A 17,219-nucleotide genomic window follows, 5' to 3' on the forward strand; every position below is an offset into this window, starting at 1 on the left:
CGCTCTGTCCAAGCCGCCGGGTCCTAGCGCCGCCGTTCACGCTCCGCTGTCTGGCCCTAAACGCGCCTCCAGTACCAGGTAGACCCAGAGCGCTGGCCTGGCCGGCAGAGTCGCGAGCCTGGGCGCGGGACTCACGCGCACTCCGAGCTCCCGACGTGCACCCGGCTCCGGTCTCCTGTCTTCCCCGCGCCAGGCGGCCCCCACCCGTGCCTTCTGCTCTGCAGACCCTCTTCCCAGGGCTCTGTCCTCTGTCCCCTCGCTGCCTTCCCCTCAGGCTCACGCCTGGCTATCCGCCAGCCTCGGCTTCTCCCCGCAGCCCTCGCCCTGGGTGCGCCCTGGGACAGGAGCCCCAGCCCAGGCCCAGGGCCCGCCCCTGCTCTCCGGCCCCAACACCCGGACCTGTTTCCTGCGTCCCCCAGCACACCTGACCTTGTCCTCGCCTCTGTGGGCAGCTCCCTTGTGGTCCACTTAGTTCCCATCCCCCTTTAAGAATTAAATAGAGAAGCCAGAGGCAAAAGTACAGATATCGGATGGGTCCACTTATGTGAGGTGCCTAGAACGGTCAAATTCATGGAGACAGAAGCCGTGGCCGCCAGGGATGGCGAAGCTAGGCGGAGTTGGGCAGCTCGTGTTCAGGGGGCAGAGTTTCAGGCTGGCATGGTGAAAGAGCGGTGGAAGCGAATGGTGTTGACGGCGGCACAACAGTGTCAACCTACTTAATACACTGAACCCTATGCTTAAAAATGGCTCAGACGGTGAGTTTTAGGTTATGAATGTTTTACCACAGTTTTTTGAAAGCTGGTGAAAAGCTGGTACAAAAAAAGAAAATAGGCTTTTGTAAAAAGTTAAATATATAAAGAGAGCGTCAGTCCAGAAGTCCAGCAGTCGTCCCTCCTGGAACCTGCTGGCTTCCCCAGCATTCTTGGCCCTTGCCTCTTAGGGTTGCCAGAGTAAAACCCAGGATGCCCGGTGACTTTGAATTTCAGATAAAGAGCGAACAATTTCTTAGCACAGATATGACCCAAGCTTAGTTTGGGACAGACTTATGCTAAAAAATATTATTGGTTGTTTATCTGAAATTCAAAATTAACCATTTTATATTTTATTTGCTACCTCTGGCCACCCTACTCTCTTCCTAATGCTCGCTCACTCTCCGTTTTGTCCTCCTTCCCTGCCCCGCCGCATCTGGGGGAGTTGGATCGAGTTGTAACAAGAACATGCAACTTCTCACGGGCTGCAGCGTGTGGTACCCCACCAGCAGTAAGGAAGAGATGGGTTTCCACCCATGTTATAGACAGAATGTAGAAGTCCTCCCCAGATTCTTATGTTGAAGCCCTAACCCCTAATGTGATGGTATGTGGAAATGGGCTTTTGATAGGTAATTACAGTTCGATGAGGTTGTGGGGTGGGGCCTTCATTATGGGTCTGAGAACATTCTCTCTCTGTCTCTCTCCCCCGCCACCCCCCACCCGTCTTTTCTTATGAGTGAGGATGCAGAGAGAAGGTGGCTGTCTGCAAACCAGGAAGGGAGCCCTCACCAGGAACCAGTCCAGCTACCACCTTGAACTTGGATTCCCAAGTTCAGAACTGTGGAGAATAAATATATGATTTTAAAGTCACCCATTGTGTGGTATTTTGTTTTGATTAATACAAACTGAAAACATTTTCCCCTCACCCCCCTCCCCCGAGCAATATCTGAGTAGCTTAAGGTACTCAGGACACAAGAAAGGAGAAATGTCCCATGCACAAGGTGCAGCGCTGCCTGGGTGAAGCAGCCTGGCACAGAGGGAAGCACACAGGCTCAGGGCTCTGCCACTCATTCTTTGTGTGACCCTGGGCAAGCCATGAATGGGGCTTCAGTCACCCCATTTGTAATGGGGTTTAATTGTGCTTGCCTTGCCTCCTTTTGTAGGCTGAAGAGAAAGGATATCCAAGTATTCTATAATCTGGCCAGGTGTGGCAGCTCATGCCTGTAATCCCAGCACTTTGGGACGCTGAGACAAAAGGATTGTTTGAGTTCAGGAGTTTGAGATTAGCCTGGGCAATATTATGAGATTCCATCTCTACAAAAATAAGGCCAGGTGCAGTGGCTCACACCTGTAGTCCCAGCATTCTAGGAGGTAGAGGTGGAAGAATCACCTGAAGTCGGGAGTTCAAGACCAGCCTGACCAACATGGAGAAACCCCATCTCTACTAAAAAAACAAAATTAGCCAGTCATGGTGGCACGTACTGGTAATCCCAGCTACTCGGGAGGCTGAGGCAGGATAATGGCTTGAACCTGGGAGTCAGAGGTTGCAGTGAGCACCACTGCACTGTAGCCCGGGCAACAAGAGTAAGACTCTGTCTCAAATAATAATAAAATAAAATAGCCAGGCATGGTGTCACACACCTGTAGTCCCAGTTACATGGGAGGCTGAGGCAGGAGGATCACTTGAGCCCAGGAGGTCGAGGCCGCAGTGAGCTATGATTGTGCCACTGCACTCAAGGCTAAGTGACAGAGAGAGACCCTGTCTCAGGGAAAAAGTACTTGATAATCTATAAGGTTTAGTTCAACACAAAAGGAAAGTATATATGCTCCATGATGCCTGTGAATACACACACACAGCACAGCACGTACCAAGCCTGGCTGTGCCTGCTCACAAATGCACTGCTAGGCACCACCCTCAGTTCTAGAACCCCACCAGCCAGTTCACCCTCCACTTCATAAAAGTTCTCTACCTAATCTACCACTGACAGGCTCACCCTAGACCTAATTTTAAAGATTTCCTAGGAGCTGGATTGCAAAGACTTTTACCCTCAGCCCCTGGAGCTGCAGTGGGAATCCCTGACTTCAGCCTAGACAAAGAACAGCTGCAGGTCATTCTCATGTGTGGACACGGAAGCCCCGCCTGCCTTTGCTGGCCAGTTGGGCTGAAGGGGCCTGAGGAATGAAGGCTGCAGGGTTGGTCCCTGGAAGTCTTGCTGAGGCTTGCCAGCATCCCCAGCATCCCCAGCATCCTGGATTTCCCAGGATCCATGAGCATGGATTTTAGGAATTCCTGGTGGAGGGGTAAAGAGCATGCAGCAGGGTGTCCTGAGACCTGATCTACAGGAAGAAAACTGGAAACAAGACTGAGGACTTAGTTTAAGTTGTTCCCTACCCAGCCTCTAGCTCTTGTGCCACAGTTCCTGGAATAGACTCGCCTCTCCTGAAAACCACTTTCCTCTCCAGCAGTAAATTTCACCAAGAGGTCTTGCTTTTGGGAAGGGCTTCCAAGGATGCCTGTAGAAAGGAGGATGGAAATATCCCACTCTCTAAACAGATAGATGAATGCAGCCGGACAGAAAATAGTTCCTCTTGCTGAGGCTTCTAACATATTTGAAAGAGGCCGGGTCTAGAACTCTATCCAGAGAGCTCTGTGCTGTGTAGGCAAAGTTAAGAACCTTCCCTGTGGGAGTTCCAGAGACAGTTTTAATAAACACCTACGGATGACTGTGTTCAGAGTGAGTTAGTCATTCACACCATCCTGACCTGCCCTGAGTTAGGCCTTACATGGTCTTCCTTCTCTAGGAAGCCTCTGCAGCCCAGAAACGTCCCCTTCTCTGAAATGAACAGCATTTGAATCTTCACCAGACAGACCAGACAGCTCAGCCCTCTTGTTGTGCTATTTGGGTTCTCTGAGAGGCAGTAGAGCACGGTGGTTACTAGGAAGGGAAGGCCTCTGGGACTAGACTGCCTCGGCCGGAGTCCTTATTCTGCTTCATAGCTGTGTGATCCTAAGCATGTAACCTGTGCCCCAGCTTTCACTCTATAAATTTACAGTAAATGAGTCTGTCTTTGTTGTGAAGATTCAGTGAGTTAACGTATTTGAAGTGCTTACAATGATGCCCCTGTCCGTAGATTAATGATGAAAATGTTTTGGAACTACGCAGAGACAGTGTTTGCACAACTGCAAATGTACTAAATGCCATTGATTGCTCATTTAAAATGGTCAAATTGATGTGAATTTCACCTCAATTAAATAAAAAATAGACCACACGTGGTGGCTCACACTGTAATCCCAACATTTTGATAAAAGGCAAAGATGTATATGATCTGAAGAGAACCCAGAGTATAATACCAACACTTTGGAAGGCCGGTGCAGGAGGATCAATTGAACCCAGGAGTTCAAGACCAGCCTGGGCAACATAATGAGACTTTATTAAAAAAACATAAATAAATAAAAAGAACTTGTCAAAGATCAGACAGGCAGCCTCTTTATAAGCACATGTGTCCTCTATATTATACTGCCTCTCATGGAGGGTCTCCTATGTGCCACAAGAGGCTGGACTTGAGACAGAATGTGTTGGAACCTGGGATCTTGGCCAACGGGTTTAGAAGAAGCCATCCCTTTCTCATGCCAGATGGGCCTCCCACAGATTTGATCAGGCTTACCTAAAGGCAGCAGCATCGGGGGTCAAGAAGGACTTCATGAAGTCATAAATGCATCCTTCTCGGGGCAGCACCCGGCTCTCCCAGGGCAGAGAGGACTCCATTTTCACAGGGAGGGCATGGGAGCTTCAGCACTCATCTCTGAGCCCAGAATGACCCACCTGGAGACCTTACGGCTTTCCTGCCACCGCCAGTTCCTGCCCCCCTGTAGCCTTGGAGGAGAGTGGAGCTGAGGGGCCTGCCCTCTGTAGGGTGGAAAAGGGAGCCTGGAGCCGGGTGCCCACTGCCCTGGCTGCTACACATTACAGGAGCTGCGCCCTTCCTTTCCTGGCCCTGAAATCCCACTTGTGTGGGAGCTGGGCACAGGGCCGCAGAAATAATCCTTGGAACAGCTCGGAGAGGATTATCTCAGCCACTGTCAGCAGCCATGCAGCTCTCTCATTCCCAGATAGGGGAGGCCAGAGCCAGGGGCCTGCCACCAGTGGGAAGGCTGGGGAAGAGGAGGCCAGCAGAGGTGTCCTGGCTGTGTGTGGCTCTGAGGGGGCTCTCATGGGTAGGGCTAAATCTCACAGGCAGGATTATGCAAATCAAATCAATTCTAGCCAAAGATCTAGAGCTTGGGGGGGAAAAAAGCCCAGTTGAAAGAATTTAAATTATAAAAACTTAGAAGTGTGCAATGTGAAATCATCCCTTAGGTGCTTATTTACCAATGAAATCCTCCTGACACATAAGCCACATGTGTAAAGTCCTCCTCCCACAAACACGTACCCCAACAGGCACTCCCCAAATCTTCCCACCACCCCGTGCTGGCATCCTCCCTGTCCTGCTTCGCCTGAGACACCTCTTATCTCATAGGATAAGCAACCACGGGTGAGGTAACAAGAAGACAAGATAATGATTTCCTCAGGCCCAGTTCACTGTGGGGAGAAAGCCCCCTGATCTTCAAAGTGTGAATTTTACCAGACAGACGTAATCAGTATGCAGATTGACTCTCTGGTATGTTAATGTTTATGCATAGATTATGAGGACCAAGTGAAAAGCGGGCCAGGGGAGCCGGATGGGTGTGTGAGTCTTGGGTGGCTGAGATGAGGACAGGAGGGAAACCGCTTCAGAGGCTGCTGGAGATGGGCTGGGGTGCCGGGAGGAAGTTGTTTGAATGTCTGCATGAAAAAGCCGAGGACAGCAGGGTCTGGGTGAATTCAGGCCACCGGACCATGGAGAAGGCCGAAGTTGAGTGGTGGAGCTGGGACCCAGACAGAAGAGGGCAGTCCGTCCTCTGTGGCCCCCAGTCACGTGGGAGCATTGAGCACTTTCAACATGGCTCCTGTGTGCGGCCGAGGACCAGAACCGTTAATTCATTTTTTAACTAATGCAAAGATAAATATAAGAACTGATACTCCACCCAGTTACCGAAAACATTTAGGTATGTGTGAGACAACTTGGCTTTGTAAACCCACCTTTTCAATGTAAATTCAGTGAAATGTAAATCCAGATCCCATATTTCCAATACAAAGGTAACATCCAAACTCAGATGTCCTGTGGGTATAAAACACACTAAGATTTTCTAGGACTTAGTATGAAAAGGGATTTTTTTCAGGTACCTCATTAGTCATTTATAAAATAGGATTGCCTGTCGAAGATACACTGGGTTAAGTAAATGTGTTATTAAAGTTAATTTCACTTAAAAATGTTTAATTTGACTACTAGAAATTTTAAAATCATGCATGTTGCTCACTTTATGTTTCTATTGTATGGAAATAGATGCAGATTGACTCTCTGGTATGTTTATGCATAGATTATGAGGACCAAGGTATGTTTATGCATAGATTATGAGGTCCCTCCTCCAAGAGGGACCTCACTCTGGCTTCAAGAAGAGAGGAATTAGCGAGGCCAAGCAGAGGCTCCCGGGGGCAGGGCCAAGGGCAGTTTACTGGGGTGGGAACGGGGTGTGCAGAGACAACTCCAACCCTTAAGAGAGTGTTTCCTGGAGCAGGCTGTGACCTGTCAGTTTATATACTGAGGCTTAGGAGCCTCTTGGATGCCCCCAGATCTGCACTCCTGAATGCCACTGTGCCCCTGCCATCTTTGTTCATATGCTGGCAGAGTGGTCTCACCTCCGGCAGTATCACCACCACTGGGCATAAGCTTCTCCAGCATAGCACCTGTTTCTATTTCTCCTTGTTCTCCCCGTGTTCTCACCATGCTGCGCTCACAGAAGACTCTTTGGTGATATCTTGTGGACAGACAGAATGGCAGGCGAAGGAGGAGCGATCTGTGAGAGTGGGTTGAGGTGTGTGGGGAGGCTCCAGAGACCTGAAGGAGGAGAGGCCGGGTCCTGAGTAAAGTTGAAGGGGAGGGGCTGAGGCCTGCTGGCGAGAACGCTCATCCCCTGGGGAAGTTCCAGGGACCCCTCGGAAGTACAAGGGAACAGTGTCAGTGTTAGTCCAGTAACACACCTCAGACTCTGCCTTCCATGTGGGTTTGACAGGAGCCTCCCAACTGCTCTTCTGCTTCCATTTTTGCCCCTTTAATCTATTCTTAAAAGGGAAGCCAGAGGTATCCTTAACCGTGTCAGATCATGTGGCTTCTCAGCTCCAAGCCTCATCTCAGAAAGCCCTGGTCCCTTAAAATGGCCCAAGTGGTGACAGACAGACTCCATGGTGAGCAGACTGTTGATAGAAACCTGGGCTTGGAGGACTCACCAGTGAGGGCTCAAAGGCAGTGAGGATTTTAGCACTAGAGGCTAGAGGAAAGGGATCATTGTTAGGTAGCGGCAGAAAGCTTAGAAAAATGGTTGCCTCCAGATACGTGGAAAACAGATCATGTAAGTGACACACTGGGTATGCAGTTGAGATTTCCAGGCAAAACATGAGGGAGCTGCCTGATTTCTTCCTGCTGCTTATAACACGGTGTGAGAAAAGAGAGAGAAAACAAGAAAGAGACTGGTTTTTAAACTGTTAAAATTGAATCAGGACTTGATGATTTTGAAAATTGTCAGTCTCCCCACATGGCAAAAGATGCTGAAATTAACAAATGGCTTCTGATCATGTGGCATAGGGTGTGACTGTACAGTCTTTTGTTGATTCTGCGTAAAGATCAAAAGATGGGAGGGGCGACAAATCACACAGAGGACTGTTGCAAAAGATTATAAGGGTGTACAGTGCAGAACCTCTCAACCAAAGCTTAGGGCCTCTGGGAAGCTTCAGTGAGTTACCCCCGGGGCCATCTTGGCAGGAACTGAAGGTAGAATGGTAGAGAAGAGCTTATCTTGAAAAGATTAATGGGTATGGCTCTTGCCAAATTAACTGTGAGCCCCATTTAAACTCACTGAGGACAGGCAAAAGGTTTGAGAAAGCTGTTTCAGCCAGAGTGCTGGCAGATTGGTCTGTAAGGGGCAGAGTGCAAAATGAAAGAAGACTGTCAGAGCCCTAAAACTCCACTGGTGAGAAGGATGCTAAAACTACTTGGCTGCAAACACATGGATCTTTCATGAGAAAAGAAGGATGACCCAGAGAACAGAAGCCCAGAAGGCAGAGCCAAGAGACGTGGAATATTCCCTCATCTTAAAACCGAATTAGAAAACACCAGCATTTTTCCAGCTGGATTTCAGAATCACCATGGACCAGTGATTCCTTCATCCCTCCCCTGCTACCTCTTACTCAACAGCAATGTCTCAAGCTTTATCCACCATTGCGTCGCATATGGTTTTCCAGACCAGAGTAACATCTAAAGCAATCTGCTCTACACCTAAATTCGATTTAGATGAGATTCTGGACTGTGAGCATGAGGGGATCTTGAGAGAGGTGAATGTATTTTGCATGCACAAGGGACATGAGTCTTGAGGGACAGAGGACATGCTGTGGTGGCAGATACTAAGGTGACCCCCATAACCCCCACCTCTGGCATTCACACCCTTGAATAATCCCCTTCCCTGGGTGTAAGCAGAACCTGTGGCTTGCTTGTGAAGGTGGCAGTATATATGTGATTCATGTATTGACCATATTATATAAGATCATAACTTGCCTTGCCAGGGTCTCACTCTCTCTTGCCACTCTTGAAGAAGTAGGCTGCCATGTTGCAAGCTGCCTCATGCAGGGGGTCAGCTGTGAGGAGCTAAGAGCCCCCTCCAATCAACGCTCACCAGGAAGCTGAGGTCTTGTGTCCAGCAGCCAATGTGGAACTGCATGCTGCCATGCAAGCTTGGAAGCAGTGCCATCCACACAGCTGAGGCCCAGGTGAGAACCCAGTGCTGGCTGACACTGGCTGAGGACCAGTTAGGTTGTGCCAGCTCCTGACGTGCAGAAACTCGGGGACAGTTGCTCGTATTTGCAGCTGCTGGATTTGTAGGAATTTGTCACACAGCAATTGGGAGTCACACAGCCTCTGATACCCCAACAATCTGCACCTCCCCCTCTCCCTGCCTTCACTTCCTGCCGCACTGCCCTGACTCCCCCTGCTTTAGCCATGCTGGCCCTTTGCTGTTCTCCAAAGCCATCACTATTGCATCTGCTTCCCAGCCTTTGTTCTCACTGCCTTCTCCTCCCAGAGAGCCCTTCCTGCATGTAAATGCTTGGCTCACTCCCTTGCCATCTTCAGATTTTTACTTAAAAATCTCAAAGAGGACTTTCCTGGCTGCCTGCAACCCATGTCCATCCCCATCCCCAACATTCCATATTTCCCTTCTTTTTCTTCCTTCCTCCTTTTTTTTTCTACATAGGTTCTTGCTCTGTCACCCAGCCTGGAGTCCAGTGACATGGTCTCAGCTCACTGCAACCTCTGTCTCTCCAGGTCAAGCTATCCTTTCTCCTCAGCCTCCCAGGTACCTGGGACTACAGGCACACACCACCATGCCCAGCTAGTTTTTTTGTATTTCTTTTTATAGAGATGGGGTTTCACCATGTTACCCAGACTGGTCTTGAACTCCTGGGCTCAAGCAATCCGCCTACCTCAACCTCCCAGGCTTTCTTTGTCTCTGGTGTGTTTGCCTGTTTTATTTACTGCTGCATCCACAGGTCATAGGAGGTACTTACTAAGTACTAACAGAGAAAATAAGTGCGCATGGGGGTTCATGGGTCAGGGGTGGTTACGATGGTGAACAGGAGGAGACTGGGAGGCTGGAAACCATTTTCTGGCAGGCGGACCTCTAGAGTCAGAACTCTAACACACTTTTCCTTGACACACCCTTTATGATAGAAAATGTAGTCATGCAGGTGGGGAATAGACTGGGAGCCTATTCCTAAGTTCTCTAAGACACCGATGGCTATGGATATACATCTGGTTGATTTAGGTGTGTGCAGTGACCTGCACAATGCCACACCTAGTAACTGGTCAGTAGTAACAGAAGTGCCTCTCCTTTCCCCATCTTTATACACGAGGATGGCCAGATACAGAGCAGTCAAACTTGACCAAAGTCACGATTGTCCTTTCATTCCAGACCTAAGAGCCAGAAAGGAGCTCTCCTGATGGTAGTCCCCAGCTGGAGAAAGTGGCTTGCTACAAAAGCATCCATAGGGGCAGCCAGCATTCTAGGGAATGGAAAGGGAGGCAAGAGCTGTGGGTTCAAAGCCAGCTCCACTGGGAAGTGCAGACAGCCACAGGACAGACCTTCTCCACCCTGGGGAGGAGCCACCATGGTCACCCTGACTGAATGTGGGTGGAATTTGGATCAGATGGGATGATGAGGAAGCTGCCACTTGCCAGATGCCAGAGGCTCCTGGCTGACACACAGAAGGGCAGGTGTGTCTCGGGTCCTGGGGAGGAATGTCCTCTGGGCGTTGGCCGAAGCGGCAAAAGGAGACGGAGAACTACAATGGCCCCACCAGGCCTTCCTGTCTCGGGCTCTCCTGTGCTCTCCTCCTCTCCCTTCCCTCCCTCTTCTTGCTGGGCTTCCTCTTTCGGCACTGTCCTTCCTTGTTTCTGTCTCCCTCTCTCCTGCTTGTCTTTATCTCCCTGGCTTTATTTTATTTTATTTTAAGTTCTAGGATACATGTGCAGAACTTGCTGGTTTGTTACACAGGTAAACATGTGCCATGGTGGTTTGCTACACCTGTCAACCCGTCACCTAGGTAGTAAGCCCTGCTTGCATTAGCTGTTTGTCCTGATGCTGTCCCTCCCCTCACTCACCCCCGACGGGCCCTGGTGACATTTCCCTCCCTGCGTCCATGTGTTCTCATTGTTCAGCTCCCACTTATGAGTGAGAACATGTGGTGTTTGGTTTTCTGTTCCTGTGTTAGTTTGCTCAGGATGATGGCTTCCAGCTCCATCCATGTCCCTCCAAAGGCCATGATATCATTCCTTTTTATGGCTGCATAGTATTCCATGGTATATATGTGCCACATTTTCTTTATCCAGTCTGTCACTGATGGGCATTTGGGTTGGTTCCATGTCTTTGCTATTGTGAATAGTGCTGCAATGAACATACATGTGCATGTGTCTGTATAAAAGAATGATTTCTATTCCTCTGGGTATATACCCAGTAATGGGATTCCTGGGTCAAATGGTATTTCTGGTTCTGGACCCTCGAGGAATTGCCACACTGTCTTCCATCATGGTTGAACTAATTTACATTCCCACCAACAGTGTAAAAGCGTTCCTATTTCTCCACAGCTTCCCCAGCATCTGTGTTTTTTGACTTTTTAATAATTGCTACTCTGACTGGCATAGAGTGGTATCTCATTGTGGTTTTGATTTGCATTTCTCCAATGATTAGTCATGTTAAACTTTTTTCCATAGGTTTGTTGGCCGAATAAATGTCTTCTTTTGAGAAGTGCCTGTTCATGTCTTTGCCCACTTTTTGATGGGGTTGGGTTTTTTCCTTGTAAATTAGTTTAAGTTCCTTGTAAATTCTGGATATTAGACCTTTGACAGGTGAGTAGATTACGTAAATTTTCTCCCATTCTGTAGGTTGTCTGTTCACTCTGATGACAGTTTCTTTTGCTGTGCAGAAGCTCTTCAGTTTAATTAGATCCCATTTGTCAATTTTAGCTTTTGTTGCAATTGCTTTTGGCAACTTCATCAGAAAATCTTTGCCTATGCCTATGTCCTGAATGGTATTGCCTAGATTTTCTTCTAGAACTTTTATGGTTTGGGGTTTTACATTTAAGTCTTTAATCCATCTTGAGTAGATTTTTGTATAAGGTATAAGGAAGCCCCTCTTGAGTCGGATGGGACAAGAGGCAGAGTGAACCATCTTGAGGCGATTGTAACAATCCTCGGAAGAGATCAGATCACAAGACCTGGAACAGGTCAATGAGCTGGAAAAGAGCTTTGAATGTAGTTTTCCCCAGTTAATTCTTCTGGAGTTGGAAAGTATAAAGAGCAATGTCAGTGTCAAGATCACTGGCAGTTTGGGGCAGGGTACTATTTCTCCTCTGGAGCGAATCTTATCGTGACCCTCTGGGTGTCTGGAGGGCCCTGGCAGAATCTCTTACTGTGGCCTAGCATCTTGCTGGTATTCCCATTGAGGACTGCTGGGGACAACGTGGCTGGCTCAGGACACAGCCATCATCATCATGGCAGTCCCCACGCCTTGCAACCTAAATGCCTGTGCGATTGGTGACGGGTAAGGAACAGAATGTCATTTGCATATACAAGGAACAGCACACTGTTTTATTCCTTGAAGAGGAGCTGGGCCTCCTCCCTGATTGGCCGTCACCACAGCCATGTGCCCAGGCCTGGCTGATGGGAGGGAACAAAAAAAATGTGGACCTTCTGAGCAGGTGGCTCTGGTTTTGAACCCCAGCTATGCTACTTAGTAGCTATGTGATCCTGGGGAAGCCACTTCGCTTCTCTGAGCTTCATTTTTCTCCCTTGTGAACTGGAGATAGCAATTCTCTGGGAACTCAACTCTACCCTCACCACTTAGTGAATCTTACCTAAATCAATGGCTTCCATTTTTAAAAATTTTTAATTAAGGTCAAATTTACTTGCAGTAAAATTCATACGTTTTAGGGTGTAGTTTTGCGAGTTTTGACAAATCCATACAGTTGTGTAACCACATCACAATCGAGACGTAGAACAGCTCCATCACTCTCCAAAAGTCACACCCTCCCCATACCTCCTTACAGTCAGCGACTCCCATCTCTGCCCCAGGCAACCTCAAATCTGATTCCATCACCAAGGATTAGCTTCGAGTATTCTAGAGTGTCATATAAATTGCATTGTTCATATGTGTTCTTTTACATCTGACTCCTTTCACTTGTCGTGTTGTTACATGGATTTGTAGTTGGTTTCTGTTGAAGAGTAGTATTCCACTGTATAGATGGGCCACCATTTGTCATCTATTCACAGTCCGTGTACATTGGGTTGTTTCTATTTGAGGATTATAATGACTAGAGCTGCAATGAACACTATTTTGCAAATCTTTCAGTAGACAAATGATTTTATTTCTATTGAGTAAATAGGAATGCAATGGCTGAGTTGTATAGTATGTATATATTGAATTTTTGAAGAAACTGCCTATTTTCCAAAGCAATTGTGCAATTTTCCATGTCCCCCATAATATATGAGAGTTTTGGTTGCTCTGCATCCTGGGAACATTTAGTGTTGTCAGTCTTTTAACATTTTAGTCGTTCTAGTGTGAAATGGTACCTCATTGTGGTTTTAATTTGCATTTTTCTAATGGCTAATGATGTTGAGTACTTACGTGCTTATTGGTCATTTGGATAATCTATTTTGTGAAGTGCCTTTTCAAGCTTTTTTGTGTCTGCAATTTTTACTAGCGAGTTTATTTCTTCTTATTTAAACCTCACTTGTGGGCTCTGAACAAATATACCAATAGAATTCTTCATACTGCTGCTTGTATGTTTCTAAGGAACCTCAACTGAACATGAAGGTAAACTTGTAATCTTCCCTCTCACTCTTCCTCCTATGTTCTCAGACCTTGGCCTCTACCACTGACACATTCTCTAGTAGATGACCTCACCACCCATAGAGTGACACAGACCAGAAACCTAGGCGGCATTCCTGATACCTCTTCTCCTCTGTTTCCCTACTCCCATCCAATCCATCGCTTTTCCTCCTACCTATCTCTTGAGCTCATTCAGTTCCTCCATCTTCACCACAGCCTAAGCCACCATCATCTCTCACTTACATTGCTGCATTACTGCAATAGCCTCCTTTCTTCCTTCCTTCCTTCTTTCCTTTTATTTTCTTATTTTTCTTAATTTTTTTCTTTTTGAGATGAAGTCTCACTCTGTCACCCAGGCTGGAGTGCAGTGGTGCCATCTCAGCTCACTGCAACCTCTCCAGCCTCAGCTTCCTGAGCAGCTGGGATTATAGGTGCTCACCACCCCAACCTGCTAATTTTGTATTTTTAGGTAGAGACAGGGTTTCACCATGTTGGCTAGGCTGGTCTCAAACTCCTGGCCTCAAGTAATCCACCCATCTCAGCCTCCAAAAGTGCTGGGATTAGAATCTGTTTCATTTGTCATGTGTCCTGGGTACCTAACACAAAAGCCAGCTACATAACATATGAGGCCCAGTGCAAAATGAAAATGCAGTGCTTCTGTTCAAAGAGCAGGAAAAAGCATCATTGAAGGTGCTCAAATATACAGCGTTTCCCTTCCTTCTGTATTCTCTCTCACTTGACTTGTCAAGGTATTTTTATTTGTTATTTAATGTCATGCTAATTAAAAAATAAGTTTAAATTATCATGAATTTTTACCTTTTGTTTTTATGTTGTAGGATGCAAGTTATAAATAAAAATATGAGCGTGGACTTCATATGTGGAATCAACACAATTACACAATTCACATTCCACAGCTCATACGTGTGTACGTATTTCATTCTTACCAGAGCAGTGGAGATGCTGCACAAAACCCGCTCAATGTTTCTCACTTCCTGACACCCACACACTCCAGCAACACTCACTACCTCTGGGTCATGGACACTAAGGAAGGACTGAAAGAACAGGAGCTATAGGCTGCTCTCTCTTCCCCTTCCTTTGTTCGATGCAAGTGCTAACCAGGTCCGGCCCTGCTTAGCTTCTGAGATGAGATTGGGCACCCTTAGAGTACTGAGGCCATCGTGTCCTTCCCTTTCCTTTTATGTCATCTCAACTCGGGGTCGGTTAGCACAGGGAAGTAACTCCAATAAGAGAGGGTACAATAGGGCTCCTCAGTCATTTGTGTCTCTCAAATGTCATTGCCTTCTTTCTGTGTACAAGCGCATTCTGGCTTCAGTGGAAACTGAGGCCCCTCCAGTCTGTCGGTGCCCTGCTCACTCGGTCACTGACTAACAATCCTAACTCCACTCGCAGCAGAGTCTCCTGCACAACTGGCAGCATGGCTCCCCAGGGGTGTGGAGAAGATTACATGAATGGGGCAGCAGGAAGTGGCGGCCACGTACATCGTACTCAGCTCCTCTGCTCCTGGGCATGCTCCCTTGTCTTATAAGACTTTGCTAACAAAACAGAAGTGTAGAGATATCATTATTAATGTGACAGCAGAGTGTTAAAGCAAATGTGGGGGCACTTCTGAGTGCAAGACACTGTGCAACTAACTTCGCAGGACTCAGACGTGGGCCCCGCCTAACACATGGCCACATAGTAAATGCTCATCAATATATGTTAAGTAAATGAATGAAGGATTGTCACCTGGTAAAAATAAGCAGTTCTTCTGGTCTTGACACAAACGAAAGGCCTCCCTCTTCCATCACCTTGGAGATCCCACATAAATGTCGGAAGGGCACCACGGCCTGCGATTGCCTCTCTTTCTGGAAAGGAGAGAGACACTTGCTCTCACATGTCAGAGCAAGAGTGAGAGCGAGGGCATGAGAGGGTGGAGAAGCTGCCAAGGCCTATCTGTGAATTAATCACTGTACTTTCCACATACTGCAGGTAACACCTGTAGCCTGCGCTCTTAAGACATGGTCCAAGTGTGAACTAAGCTTCATAGCTCACTGCATTCCTCCACCTCTATCCCTGCTCCAAAAGAGGGCTTGAGTTGCTACATCATTAGAAGACCTCTGGGACCCACCCTAGAGGGGTCTGGAAGCAGACAGGGCAGCTCAGGCAAGGTCAGAGCCACAGGTTGCTGGATCTTCTCTAATTCCTCATGTACTCCCTTGATTTTCAGCCCACAGTTCAGCACATGCAGAAAGATCTCTGAGAATCACAAAACCCAAGATCCAGGAGACCTGTGTTCAAAATCTGGCTTTGTGTGAGCCTAGACAAGGGATGTGTTCTCTCTGGGTCTCACTATGTGCCCCATTAAATGAGAAAATGAACGATTTAAGTGGCCTAAAAGCAACGTTTCCCAGGAGCACCAGTGTGTCAGGAACTGTACTGGTTGGAACAGGGTAGATTCTCCCCAGCTTCAGTCAGCAGTAAAAATAATAATAGGAAACACTTACAGGGCACCCACTGCCCCACGTGCCACCATAAATGCTTCGCATACGTTCACTCATGCAGTAGTCACGATATTCCTGTGAGATGGGTTTCAACTTTTATGCCCATCATCAGATGAGAAACCGAAGTGTTGAATGTCTAAGTAACTCTCAGGGCCACACAGCCAGTAAATGACAAGGCAAGGATTCGATCCTTTGTAGTGTGGCTCTAGGGTATGTCTACTTAACTACAGTATTCTCATTGTTTTGCCTCCCTCCCTCCCCACCAGCCCATCCATTCATCCAACCATCCACTCAGGCATCCGTCCATCTACCCATCCACCTCTTTATCCATCTTGAGTGTCATGTAAGTGTTTATTTAATAAAGGAATTTTTCTGAAGAATTATAAAATAAAGATAAAAATTTGAAAACTACTGAATATTGCTATTTAAACAGCAAAAGTCCCCAGGGGTGGGGTTCTGTGACTCTCCTCACTTCCTGGGGAAACTTAGAGAAGTTTCTGTGGGTGTTGGGGGGAAGCATTGGCAGCAATTAGAAGAAGAGAAGATTTTAAAACAATTTGTCAAATGTGACAAGTCTGTGTGTAGCCAGAGTGATGTAAGAAAGCTTGGGTGGTTTTGATTTGCATTTCTCTAATGACCAATGATGATGAGCTTTTTCTCATAGGTTTGTTGGCTGCATAAATGTCTTCTTTTGAAAAGTGTCTGCACAGGGAGGGGAACATCACACACCAGGGCCTGTCAGGGGGTGGGGGGGTTAGGGGAGGGATAGCAGGGGGTGGGGGAATTGGGGAGGGATAGCATTAGGAGAAATGCCTAATGTAGATGATAGGGAGATGGAGGCAGCAAGCTACCATGGCATGTGTATACCTGTGTACAACCTGCGTGTTCTGCACATGCACCCCAGAACTTAAAGTCTAATAAAAATAAACTAACTAATGCATTAATTTTTTAAAAAGAAAGAAAGCTTGGGTGGCTTGGAATATAGTTCCTTCTTGCTTCCCTCCGTCTCGTCTCCTCCTCTCTCCCCAGGAAGGCAGAACTAGAAGGGGTTTTAAGAATTAACTTATTTAATGAGACTTCAGAGAGCTGGACTCAGACCAGTGGGTGACAAAGGAAGGTTGATCACAGCTCAATCTAAGGAAAACCTTTCTAGCCATCTTGTCATCCTAAAATTGAATAATCATCTGGTGACACAGAGAGCTATTGTCCTGGGAAATTTGGGGCAGAGACTGCTGATTAGGGATAGTGTGGTGGGTGCCTGATGGGGTGAGGGTGTCTTTGAGTGGGTGAGCTCCGCAGTCAGTTCTTCCTCCCAGATCATGTGATTCCATTTCCACCTGGCTCCACTGTGGGATTTTCAAGGCCCAGGGAAAGGCAGAGCATGGTCCCAGATCACAGGGAGTAGGCACAGCGAGGACAGGTTAGAGCAGTAACCAGGATTCTCTGATGTGTACCTCC

At 47.4% G+C, this 17,219-nt stretch overlaps 2 long non-coding RNA genes across 7 annotated transcripts in view; one reads left to right on the forward strand and one right to left on the reverse strand.

Moving 5' to 3' along the window:
• Positions 1-6: 6 nt before the first annotated feature.
• LOC144577840 (uncharacterized) lies at positions 7-1,619 on the forward strand. 2 transcript variants are annotated; one of them, XR_013522464.1, is made up of 2 exons: positions 7-755; positions 1,487-1,619. It is a non-coding gene; the product is annotated as an uncharacterized LOC144577840 (long non-coding RNA). The 2 variants fall into 2 exon arrangements; XR_013522463.1 differs by having other exon boundaries at positions 1,498-1,619.
• Positions 1,620-5,397: 3,778 nt separating this feature from the next.
• Positions 5,398-17,219, reverse strand: part of LOC118144086 (uncharacterized) — a 29,783-nt gene continuing 17,961 nt past the window's right edge. For 3 of the 5 annotated variants that reach the window (XR_013522480.1, XR_013522479.1, XR_013522483.1), the window contains 4 exons: positions 15,007-15,125; positions 6,527-6,725; positions 5,870-5,948; positions 5,398-5,736 (listed from right to left, as the gene is read on the reverse strand). This is a non-coding gene — a long non-coding RNA (uncharacterized LOC118144086). Of the gene's footprint in view, positions 5,737-5,869; positions 5,949-6,526; positions 6,726-6,747; positions 8,748-15,006; positions 15,126-17,219 lie in introns of those variants that run through there. The other 2 variants (XR_013522482.1, XR_013522481.1) reach the window with 1 other exon arrangement.

Source organism: Callithrix jacchus, chromosome 9 (assembly GCF_049354715.1).
Source record: "Callithrix jacchus isolate 240 chromosome 9, calJac240_pri, whole genome shotgun sequence".
In the NCBI taxonomy this organism is placed as follows: Eukaryota; Metazoa; Chordata; class Mammalia; order Primates; family Cebidae; genus Callithrix; species Callithrix jacchus.